The sequence below is a fragment of the Tympanuchus pallidicinctus genome, unplaced genomic scaffold, assembly GCF_026119805.1.
Source record: "Tympanuchus pallidicinctus isolate F22 unplaced genomic scaffold, pur_lepc_1.0 scaffold31, whole genome shotgun sequence".
Taxonomy (NCBI): Eukaryota; Metazoa; Chordata; class Aves; order Galliformes; family Phasianidae; genus Tympanuchus; species Tympanuchus pallidicinctus.
Genome location: NW_026294749.1, coordinates 16,156,956 through 16,169,718, shown reverse-complemented (window position 1 = coordinate 16,169,718; position 12,763 = coordinate 16,156,956). Strand labels below are relative to the sequence as shown.

The following is a 12,763-nucleotide window of genomic DNA, read 5'->3' as shown; positions in this document are numbered from 1 at the left end:
TTAGTTGAGCGTCGGGAAGATTGTGAACCTGAAGTACTCAGCCAATGAGGAACCAGGGGAGAAAGAGATAAGTGTCTAGTTATAGGGCGTAAAAGATGTAAGCTGCTTTCTGCGTGCTCTCCTGCTTGCGTGAGTTAAGAGGGGACAAGATAAGGGTTACCCATTGTATAGCAATGCAGGAAAGCAGGATGTGAGGCCAGATAAGAAAAGAACATCAAAGTGGACTCATGCTTGACATCTTGCAAACAGTGTTGAAAAGAAGCCTCAAAATAAACACACGCAGCCTTTGTAGACCCTCCCCTCCAAAATCAACATATTTTGCACAGCCAGAGTTGCCTTCCCAGTCTTTTGTCTGTTGGCAGTTTTACTTCATCTGTTTTTTCTTCAGGTCACAGCAGAGTGAGTCTGCCTGCATCAGCAGAAGAGCTGCCTTCATGGAGGTGCAGATGCAGCCGGCCGTTGTGGAATTCATCTTGAACCACTCAGATGTTCTCTTCCACTCCAAATCCAGCCCGTTCTTTGGAGATGGAGCAGGTGAGCATCTTCCTCCATTAGCTTTACCTTGATCAGACACCTTGATCAAATCCAGATCTTCACCAAGATACTTGACATATGCTTTTACTGTTGAGGAGACAACAGACTTCTGGACTGATGTAAGAATATGGCAAATGTGGCTACCAGTATCTTTCTGGGAAGCCAGAGATGCTCTACGAGAACATACAGCTGAAAGTTTGGCTGCTGCTGTTAGGTCCACACACTGACAAGCTTCACCGAGTAACTTAAATCTTTCTCCCTACTCTCTCTTTTCTTTCTAAAATCACTTTCTTCAATGCTTCTGTGTGCTTTCCCACTTGAGCTGTCTTGCAGTACAACACAATGCGTGATCCTTACAAGCATCTTAGAAGACAAATGGCAAACAGCAGATTTAAAGAAAGCTCTTGGTATTCATTAGCATTGATGCTGAGAAACAGTAGTCTTGCTCTTAATGTGAGATATTCTGACAGCTGCTTTCCTGGTTGTTTCTTCTGCACAGTCTCTGTAAGTTAATCAGCAGGGCTGTCCAGCTGCATGACAAAGACTGCACGGGCCCTGCAGCTGTTGCCCAGTTCTCTGCCTGCACAGCAGAGTTGTGCCTGCACAGCAGAGGCTTTAGGATGAGCCACAGCTTAGGTGCTAAGAGTGAGGAAATAACTGCAAGGTGTTTGTGCTCAGCCCTGGAACCTACAGCTGTCCTTGAGTGACTGCTAAGACCATAAGTGTACCTGGTCCAGTGGAAAGAAAGAGAGTTGCACCAGGAAGAAAGTTTCCTCTGCTTGTTAAGTAAGTGTGAAGAGCACAAACAATTATTATTCCAAAGGAGCGCTAAGTTTGTTCCATCTGCTTTGGTACCCCGACCTTCCAATGAGATTTGCAGTCACTGCAGTTATTGCCACTGGTGGAGTATAGATAACTGCTTTTCCAGAATACTTGCTGCTTGCCATTTGATACAAGTGTTGCTCTTCTTTTTATAGCACAGTTGCTGTAAGTGCAGCTTTTGTTCCTACTCGAAGGCAGTTTTTATGTCAGCAGGATGCAGGGGTAAGCTTGATTGAACAGGAACAGCCCACAGCAGGCTGAGCTCTGCCAGGGAAAGATGGACATGCAAAGCACCTGAGCCATGTGATGATCCAGGCTGTAGAACGGAGCATATCACCTTGGCCAGTTGTTTAATGATTCAGACGTTCACATTGTCTGCTTTCCCACAAGCAGAAGGGTCAGGGGATGTCACAGAGGATCAGCTAAGCTTGGCAATACTGCTCTGGCAAGGCAGCCCCTGTGAGCACACAAAGGACAAACAGGGACAGCTCTTAGAGCAGACTCCTCACGCTCACCTGCACTGCCCTACACTGAAAGGCTTCAGAGATCCTGGCAGCTGGCACTGTGGGCTACTGTGGTAGAAATCTAAATGCTTGTCTGCAAAAACAAGCATAGGCTGTAAGCAGGCCGAGAGCAAGGCACGGCCAGATTCAGTTCTCTGTGTCCACCTGCACGCTGGGTTGCAGCTGCTGCAGTCGTGTGCAGCGTTTCCTGTTGCTGGATGCTGAGAGCAAATCCAGACCTCATAAGAAGAAAACTGTCGTTATCATGACAATATTTTGCATGCAGACGAAGATTGATTCAAGTATGGCAGTGAAGGTTTCTGACTGACTTGTCCTCACTTTTTAGGAGTTTTGTTTGCTTGCTTAAATACAGTAAGCTGCTCTCACTTATGAGTATGTCTGTCCTTTGCCATAAACATACCTGTGACAAAATGGTTGTTTTGACATCATCCTGCAGTAGCTAGGATAACCAAGCCTTAGAAAAACACAGCACCTCCCCCAGAGCTGTGATGGCTGTGCTGCTGCTTGCTGATCCTCCTCTGATCTGTGCTTTTGCTTTACAGGACACAGTTCTTAATTGTGGCCCGAGTCCCTGTGGGTTTCTTTTCCTCCCACAAAGCTGCTCACCCTGGAGGAGGCACAGGCACGGACACGAGGCCACAGCAGCTCTCCCGTTGTGCCAGACAGCAGAAACAGTGGAGTGGAAGAGGGCCCCGCACCTTTACAGGGGAAATTGCACACAGTCATTGACTTTCCATCTGTATGGGAACTGCTGAGTCACGGCCTGAACCTCTGATTAATCACCTGAGGCTAGCCATGAGTCAGCCAGAGGAGCACAGGTGAAGGTGAATACCTGTGCTGCTGGAAGGGGTGGAGCCAGGCTCCACCCCTTCTAGACCTATTTAAGAGCTGGCTACCAGAGGGGAAGGATCTCTTCTGGAGATCACCTCTCTAGGTGTTTTGTGGTGAGCTCAGCTGAAGGGTAAGCTCTTCCACCTATTCTCTTTTTGTGATTGTTGTCTACTTTGTCTAACTCTCTTGATTGTATTGTGATTATAACATCTTGATATCTATTGATTATACAATTATATTGTGATTATAACATCTTGATATCTATTGATTATACACCATCCAAAAGATGAAGAGGAGTTTCTTTTGCAGCACCTATCATAACTGTTTGGGTGTTTTTTTTTTTCCATTATTACTAATGCAAAACTTGCTGAAACTAAGTTACCTTAACCACTCATGGAGTGTGGTAGCAAATTTCCACTCACTTTGGACTCTGAGGACTCAACTACCTTACAACTGCCTGATGGGCTCAGTTTAGGCACACAATGGCACCGTTCCTTTCCTGTTAGGCAGCTCAGGTGTATAAACCATCTGATGTCGATGCTTGCCAGTACTGCCTGCACCTGGAGACATCAGGGTTTTCCAGATTCCAGGACCACGTGCCTGAAGTAAATTCGGGTTCTCCTGCAAGCAGAGCTGTTGGACTGACTTGCTGTTTGCTAGGACTGGGAAGAGGCAGGGCTGCTGCAGCCCCAGCCCCACCTGGCATGGGTCTCTGTAGGGCCAGGCTGCTGGCTTTGTTCCGGGCACTGCAGGGCTCTGTGACCAAAAATTACCCCCAGGAGCTGTGCTCACACCTCGCTGGCAAACATGGCTGAGAAACCCCTGCATGTGGCCAGCCAGGAGCTGCTGCCCTTCTGACCACCTCACTCAATAACTGCTCTCTGCTTGGGCGCACATGCTGGAAGCTATTATTCAACGAATAATACAAATGTAAGAAATAAACACTAAACAGGGCGTATTGTCACAAGGTGGCCAGACAAGAGGAGTAAGAAAATGTGTAAGCATTGGGCATGTAAGTTGTGTCTGTTTCCTTGGAGGCAGAAACCCTCATGCTCTCCTAGTTCACTTGGGTGCAATTTTACTTAAGATCCTCTCAAGATCTTCTGAGCCTGTTTGAGCCTTGAAGGGCATGCACAGTCCACCCGTATTTCTTTACTGGGAGACCTGCCACATTTCAGTGGGAAGGTTACTGCTGCCCTCTGCAGCTGAGAGCCCAGACCTTTGTATATGGGCTGTGGCATTGTTGTTTTAGTAAATCATGCCTAGCCAAGGTTTGGATTAATTTGGCATGTACAACAATCTGTGTATGCCTACCTGTTTTCCTGTACTAGATTGCAAACGTTTAACAAAGCAAACCTCCTCACTTTTGCCAGTGGTTTCCCGTCTGGTTACAAACTCATCACTTACTGCAGTAAGAACACCACATTTTGCTTCAGCGTTTGCTACGAATTCCACACCTTGCTGTCATTTGGTGGATAAGGAATTGATTCAAAAGTCACAGCCTGTGGGTTGTGGTCAACAGGTGGAGGCTGGTGAGGAGTAGCGACTTCCAGTAGTATCTCTTGGGAGTAGTGCTCTTTAACAACTTTATTAATAGACATAGATGATGGGATCAAGTGCACCCTCAGCAAGTTTGCAGACAACATCAAGTTAAGTGGTACAGGTGATATAACAGAAGAAAGCGATGCCACCTGGAAGGATTTGAACAGGCTTGAAAATTTTTCCCACGAGAAAGTCATGATGTTCAGCAAGATCAAATGCGAAGTGTTGCACTTGGTCTGTTGCAGTCCCAGACGCACATACAGACTGGGAGAACTCTTTGAGAGCAACCCTACTGAGAAGGACTTAGGGGTCCTGGTAGATGGAAAAGAAAACCTGAGCCAGCAATTCGTACTTAAGGCCTGGAAGGCCAACAGTATCCTGGGCTGCATCAAAGGAGAGATGGCCAGCAGTGCAAGGAAGGTGATTGTTCCCCCTGTTTTGTCCTTGTGAGGTTCCATCTGGAATATTGTCTTCAGGCCTGAAACCCTCCACAAAGAGAAGATGTAGAGCTTTTGAAATGGGTCCCGAGGAGGGCCATGAAGGCAGTCAGAGGGATGGAGCACCACTCCTACAAAGAAAGGCTGAGGGAGGTTGGCTTTTCAACTCGGAGAAGAAAAGGCTGAGGGCAGACTTCGTTGTGGCCTTCCAATACTTAAATGGAGCTTATTAGCAGGAGTGGAATTCAAATTTCACATGGATGAACAGTGATGGAGCAATGGGGAACCGTTTTAAACTAAAAGAAGGGAGGTTCATATTAGATGTCAGGCAACTATTTCATTGAGAGAGTGGTGAACAGGCTGCAGAACTGGAACAGGCTGCCCAGAAAAGTTGTAATTCATATCACTTTTTTGGTTGTACATTGTATGGGAACTGCTGAATCACGGCCAGTGATTCAGTAAAAATGCGCATGTATTTCACAACTGTCACCAGCACACACTGCTTTTGTTGATGAATTCACTTTGAAATGCTTTTTTTCATGTCTGTTCTTTTGACCTTTTAAAGACCTGCAATAACATTGGTAATTTCAAAATTTAGTAAGATTTATTTTTCCTTGCAGATCCCTGATTTGACAAAAAAATGGCTTAAAGGACCTTCCATAATTTCACAGGCAAATATAGGCAATTTAGTGTGGAAAGGCAGTTTGGACAATCATGTAGCTCTCAGCTATCTTTGGGAATCTTTCAGACTTTGGAGGCAAGAGAGATGTCCTCCTTGGAGACATTTTGTTTGTTTGTCATTTGGTTTCTAGAGAAGAAGCAATGGAAATGGCCTTTTTATCACATCTTCAAGCATAGCAAGGATTATGATTTTTTTCTGTCAACCTGGATGGCAATCTTTTACTCTTTACTATGGGTGTAGGTAAAATGTCTTGAATGGGAGGCCTTAATCATTTACAGAAGAATGTTTTCTTATGAGCACAGTGGATAGAAGCACCTTGGCTTTGGTGCCTACTTTTATGCAATTTTCCCTCTACAACAACAAAATTTGCTCCCTGCTAAAACATTCTATGTTGGTTTTCCTTGTATTCTTTTTCATTTAGCTCTCCCACTGTTACTTCAGTGCTCCCTTCCCTTCCCTTCCCTTCCCTTCCCTTCCCTTCCCTTCCCTTCCCTTCCCTTCCCTTCCCTTCCCTTCCCTTCCCTTCCCTTCCCTTCCCTTCCCTTCCCTTCCCTTCCCTTCCCTTCCCTTCCCTTCCCTTCCCTTCCCTTCCCTTCCCTTCCCTTCCCTGTATTTCTCCTTACCACCAAAAACCCCTTTTTATTCAAGTCTGACACTGTTCCATGTGGAGGAATCACTGGACTGGAAGGAATCTGAGCACTGCGAGATTCACTCTCCCTGGACAGCAACAGCACACATGCTGTCACTCTCACAACACATCAATATTCCAATTTCTCTTCTCTTGGAAAGGAAACAGGAAGAGGGTAACAATCTGTACCTATGCAAATTTTCTGCCACAGACATGAGTTCAACTTAGCCCTCCATCTTTTATCTATTAAATTTTCAGTTACATTTATTTGCATTTGCAGTGTATGACAATTTAAGCAACGATAGAGTCATCTATTTGGAGTACAAACGATCTTACACCTTGCATTTAGATTCTGTGACTAATGAAAACTGGAGCCAAGATCTACAGGAACCATTATAAAGAAATAGGCCGGATAACTAAGCAACAGGTGAAATTCATTGTAAGTAAAACTGAAGTAAGGCAAAGGGAGACAGCCTGTCTTGGCATGAATTATAAAGGACCAAACGCTAAGTATGACTACTGGGAAATGTGGTCTTGGCTTACTTTAGGTAATTCCATGAAAATATCCACTCTGTGCTCTATCATGTCAGAAACGTAGTTGAATTATTCTGAATAATTAGTAGAGTAATAAGGATAAAAACATCTTTAGGTGACTTAACTAACTCAAGATGGATCCCATCCCTTTTGAATACAATGCCTGGATTTCTGATCTCCACTCCAGAAAGACATAATAGAACTGGAAATAACACCGATAAAAAACAAGCAAACAAAAAACACCAAAAAACTGGAATGAATAAAGGCCAAAGAATTATAAAATTACAGAATGGTAGGGTTTGAAAAGGGACTTCTGGAGCTCATCTGCTCCAAGCCCCCTGATAAAGCAAGTTCCCTACAGGATGTCTTCACAAGCAGTTAATAAAGGACTTTTCAGCTTGCAAAATACATGGTTTAAATGCAATATTATAGAGCTCTATTTAAAATACAAATAATTTAGAAAAGATCAATAGGAAATTATGGTTCACTGTATTTTCCAACACCAGAACTGTGGTATGTCAAATAAAACTAGACAATGGTAGCTATGAAATAACTAGAAAGTGACAGCTTTGGAATAAATAAGAGGTGGCTCCTCATCCTGAATGCAATTAAATTGGGGAATTTCTTGAAGGAGAAGGAGGGAAAGCAGTGGAATAAATATCCGGGAAACTTTTGTCTCAGGAAATTCTTAACCTATGTATGAATGAAAATCTCATGTAAATATATTGAAATATCATGGAGAAGTATTACTATCCATCTAACTTGTTCTTACAGTCTTACCTACCGACCTACTACTGGTTCTTACCTGAGGAAAGACTAAATGTATCTTTGTTTTGGTTTGGCTGTTTTTTCATCTTGCAGATAGTCTTGTAGATGTGCTGTGAGGCTGTAAGATTGACAGATTGAGTACAGTCTCAATCAAGCATGTAGTTTTGTTCTACTTTCCTCATTGCATCAGTAGGCAGCTCCTCAACTGATAAGTTTCAGGCAACCTTCTTGGAATTCATACTGTCTGAAGAAGGCTTAGTAGAAAGAGGTTTGAGTTGCAATGCATTCAGGTTATCAAGTTTTGCATCTGGCTCAGTTTCTTGGAGTTTCTGATATCTTTGGCAAGTTTGATCCAAATCATGCATGGAAAGAAAAAGAAAAAGAAAAATGCAGAAATTCTCGCTGGCATTCATTCACAGAAATACCGTTCTTCTCCCTCATATATGACATTTTCTCCCAGAAATACCAGTTTTCTCACTTTTTCTTCCAGAAACACGATTCTATTCCCCTAAATATGTTTTTTTTTCACCAAAAAACGATGACATTTCCTCTCAGTACTCCATGTTCTCTTAAAAATATATGCTACGCTCTCCCAGAAATACTAGCATTCTCTCAAATATACCACGTTTTCCAACCAAATATGTGATAATCTCCAAGAAATACCAGTTTCCTTGATAATAACTTACATTTTCTCCAAAAAATGCAGGCTTAAACTGTTCAATAGGACATTTTCCGCCAAAAATAGGATACATTCTCCCCAAAGGAACAGTTTTCTCTCATGCATATTCCATTTCCTCCCAGAAATACCGCATTTCAACCCTAAAGACCACATTTTCATCCAAAATATTTTGGATATTTTCTCCCAGAAACACCAGCGTCATCCCAACTTGATGACATCTTGGACCAGCAATACCACTTTTCTCTCCCTAATATTACAGTTTCCTCCAAAAAGAGATCTTCTTCCAGACTTATCGGCATTCTCTCAAACAGATGACATTGCCCCCCAGAAAGAAGACGTTTTCTCCCTGAAATACCAGCTTTCAAAGGAATAGCTCCAATTTCCTCCCTAGTAGACTACTTTGCACACCTTCATATGACACTTACTCCCAACAATACGGCATTTATCACAGAAATGCCACTTGACTCCCAAATGTGGGACATTTCCTGCCAGAAATACCCCTTGGCTCTTCAATAGAGGATGTTTTCTCCCAGAAATACCAGCTTTCTCCCACATAGATGATGACCCCTCCCCCACTCCCCCAAAATATGATACTGTCTCCTGGGAATACCACTTTTCTTAGAAATACCTCAGGCCTTCTCCAAACAATATGGCAATACGACAATCCTCAAGGTGACATCTTCTCCCCAAAAGATGACATTTTCTCCCAGAAATGCCAGTTTTCGCCCAAACATAGGACAGTTTCGACCACAAGTATCACATTTCAACCTGAAAGAGGACACTTTCTTCCAAACATACGGTATTTCCTCCCAGAAATCCCACCCTTCACCCAAATACATGGCATTTTCTCCCACAAGTACTACTTTTCCATCAAAAATAGGACACTTTCTCCCCAAACAAGGATCTTTTCTCCCTGAAATACCAGTCTTCTCCCCAAAGGGATGACGTTTTCTACCAGAAATACAGGTTTTCTTAGGTATACTTCATGTTTCATCCACAAAATACTACATGACAGTAGCAAATGTGACATTTTCCAACAAAAACATGATATTTCCTCCCAGAAATACCAGCTTTCTCGCAAATATGTGATCTTTTCTGCCTAAAGAAGACAGTTTCTCCCGGAAACACAGTTCTCTCACAGACATAGGAACCTTCCCCCCCCAAGATAAGACATTTTCTCCCAGGAATACCAGTACCCTTAGAAATTCCTCACATTTCATCCCAAGAGCACTACTTTACACTCCTCAATATCATGTTCACTCCCATCAAAATGACATTTGATCACAGATATTCCAGTTTTCTAACAAAGATGGGACATATTCCCCCGGAAATACCAGCTTATTTTTTAAAATGCGGCATTTTCTCCCCCAGATCCCAGCTTTCTCACAAATAGATGTCATTTTCCAACAAAGCATGCTGTCTTCTCCCAGAAATTGCAGTTTTCTGAGAAATACCTTCCATTTTCTCTCAAAAGGACTACTTTACACTCCTCAAGAGGACATTTTCTCCCATATAGACCCTATTTTCTCCCCAAAGGACCGGTTTGCACTCCAAAAAGAAGACAGTTGCTCTCAAATAGAAGACATTCCCTCCCAGAATTTCCCCCTTTGCTCCAACAAGTAGGTCATTTTCTCACAGAAATACCACATTTCAGTTGCAAAGCTGACCTTTTCTTCCAAAAATAGGATATTTTCTCCCAGAAAATATTCTCCCATTTTCTTACAACTACCACAGGTTTTCTCCCCAAAATATCAGAGGACAAGACCACATTTTGCACTTGCAACCAAGAATAGGACATTTTCTCACAGAAATACTACTCTTCTCCCACATATAGGAGATTGTCTCCCAACTGGATGGCGTTTTTGGTAAGAAATACCACTTTTCTGCCCTGAATAGGACATTCTCTCCCAGAAAAATAGAGTGCTCTTAGAAATACCTCCCATTTCCTCCCAAACAGACTGCATTACACTCCTCATCATGACACTCACTCCCAGACTTTTGGCATTTGATCACAGAAATACCATTTGTACCCTCAATATTTTCCCTCATGAAACACCACTTTTCTCACAAATGCGTGGCACTTTCTTTCATTGGTGTCTTGCACAGTGCCTGGTCCCCCCCACAGTTTCTTGCCCAGAGCTGTCCATGACCTCTCTGTCTTTGCTCTGATGGAGTCACATCGTGGTTCTGAGCTCTTCACGATTTTCTCAAATCTTGTTTTGGATGATCACATGCAGCACAGGAGGCTCCATGCCCTCCATGCCCTCCATGCCCTTAATGCCTGCCCTGCCCCATTCTACTGGGGCTGCACATTCACCCTAGCCTTCCTTTTACTGCATATGTATTTGCACAAGCCCCTCCTGTCTTTGATATTCTGCCTGGGCAGATTCCGCTGTGTTTGTGCTGTAGTCTTTCTTAAATGCACCTCGGCAGGTACACATAGCAGGACAATATCCAATAGCTGCAATTATACATTAGGTGTCAGAGCATGAGCTTGTTTCAAGCCAGGTAAAGAAAAAGCAAGTACTACTGGCTTGGTGATTAGACAATTGCTGTCAACAGCTAAAGAAGCTCAAATAAGTCTCCAGGCAGGCCTAAGCAAGCTCAGAGCCATGTGTTGCTGGCATATTAGAAAGCTGTAGCCTGTGACAAGAAACTGCAACGCCTTTTTTACTGGCTTGTATAGCCACCATGAGTCCCACTCTGGTGGAATTCACTACAAAAGACAAAGATGAGATTTTGCTGAATTTCCTGGGGTGAAACCAACCAATAGGATAGCACAGGTTGTTCTTTCGTCGCAGTAGAGACGAGATGAAATGGTGTGGTCACTGCCATCACCCCTGTTGGAGCCCATGCAGAAGGCAGGCATCTTGTAAGCTATGTGGCACTAAGGACACACCTGTAAGCTATGTGGCACTAATGAGAGGCATAATGGCAACTTGTAGTCTTTTTTAATTTGGACAAAAATTCATAACTGATGAGCATTATGTTTTATCAAAATAATTCTGGAATACCAAAATTTTGTATTTATTCATACGTTGTACAAGAGCTGCACTGAAATTAATGCCTCCTGTTCTATTATGTTTGCTCACGGTTTCAGAAGTGGGTGTTTCTGGTTCGGCGGTAGAAGTGGAACCTTTCTGTTCCTATTTCATTACACTTTGTGGCCATCTTGACGGCAGCAGAGGTGCAAGTGTGACAAAGTGGTGCGTGACGTGGAAGTATCTATGAAGCAAAGGTTTGGATTTGAATTCCACAGCAGGGAAAAAATGGCATCCATTACTATTCCTCAACACTTGCTGAACGTTTATGGAGACCAAACAGTGGATGTGAGCACACGGAGTGCATTTCAACAGTGGCAACAGCAATGTGAAAAGCAAGCCACCTTCTGGATGGCCATGCACAGCTGTCACACCGTGAAATAAAGAGTGTCTCAAGCAGCTCGTCTGCATAAATTGGCTGATGACAGTGATTATGTTGAAAAAAAAAAAAGGCTTTGTAGCTGAGAACTTTCTCTATCAAACTCTGTTATTGTGCCCTTTGTATCAGTTTTCGTTCCCGTGGAAATAAATAAATAAATAGGAACCATTACTTTTAGATGATCCATGTATCTGATTCCAGGTTTCTAGTTTAATCACAGTGCAGTTTTATGCCGTACTGATTTCTTTGCTAGCAGTTTATGATGATGCTTTTCACAGAATTCATAGAGGGGCCTGAATAATTCACAACCAAGTATACAAAGACACAAAGATAGTACATATCAGAGAGTTCAAAGATCATGCAAGAGGACTAAGGAGGTGATTGTCTGCCTGGTGAGGCCACAACATGAGCTCTGCGTCCAGTTTTGGGCCACTCACTCCAAGGAAGACCTTGAGGCCATGGAATGTGTCCGGAGAGGGGCAACGAAGGTGGAGAATGGTCTGGAATCCAAGTCGTTTGGGGGAGTGGCTGAGGGAGCTAGGATTGTTGAGTCTGGAGAAGATAAGGCTCCAAGGGAGACCTTATCACTCTCTGCAACTCCCTGAAACATGTTTGAGGTGTGGTGAAGGTCAGCTTCTTCTCCCAGGGAACGGTGATACAACAGTGATAGGAAAGGAGGTGATGGCTCTTAGGTGTTTCTAGTAGAAATATCTTCAGGCTGACTCTGATTTCATTTGCTTTCTTTTTCTTTTGTACATCATCTGCCCATGTGGCCTGCATTTTGTTTACTCTTGCCACCTATCCGTGTGATGGAGGTCTCTTTTTCTACCACCGATAGGTACACCTCTCTGCCAATTCTCTTGGATGAGACGCAAACTCATACCTACCAGTTTCGATAATGTTACCTAGTCCTTGGCTGTCTTTTAGGCTCACAATGGCTTATTCCTTTGAAAACCTCAAAGCCATTGCCTTCACGAAATCTCTTTCAGAAACTAGCAGTCTGTTGTTGGTTCCGTTAAGACTCCTAGAGCATTTGGCGGTGGAACATCCATCATGATTGTGTTTCTGTTTCAACGTGGTTTTCCTGTAGTTATGAGTATTCACGCTTGCACCTGAAGTGCATAGGAAAAAAAAACACGTGTTGGTAAGCAACAGTAGGGAACTTGTTTTCCTTTATATCCTCCTGATCACACTCATTTCTCAGGTCTATTGTCTCTGTAATCTTGAGCTCGCTACTCTTCATGGCTTTGGGGAGTTTTCAAAAAATAGTTTTCAATCATCATTTCATAATGAAAATGGAGATTTAAAGAACGCCTTTAATAGCGTTACTGAAACTTCAGCCAGAAGGGGTATCCTCAAGGC

The 12,763-nt window shown here is 43.2% G+C and overlaps 1 long non-coding RNA gene across 8 annotated transcripts in view; it reads left to right on the top strand.

The window, feature by feature from the left end:
- LOC128087802 (uncharacterized) overlaps positions 1-7,698 on the top strand; it is a 44,063-nt gene extending 36,365 nt beyond the window's left edge. For 7 of the 8 annotated variants that reach the window (XR_008210006.1, XR_008210011.1, XR_008210007.1 and 4 more), the window contains 2 exons: positions 389-534; positions 2,423-2,955. This is a non-coding gene — a long non-coding RNA (uncharacterized LOC128087802). Of the gene's footprint in view, positions 1-388; positions 535-2,422; positions 2,956-5,310 lie in introns of those variants that run through there. The other variant, XR_008210010.1, reaches the window with a different exon arrangement.
- The last annotated feature ends 5,065 nt before the right edge of the window (positions 7,699-12,763 follow it).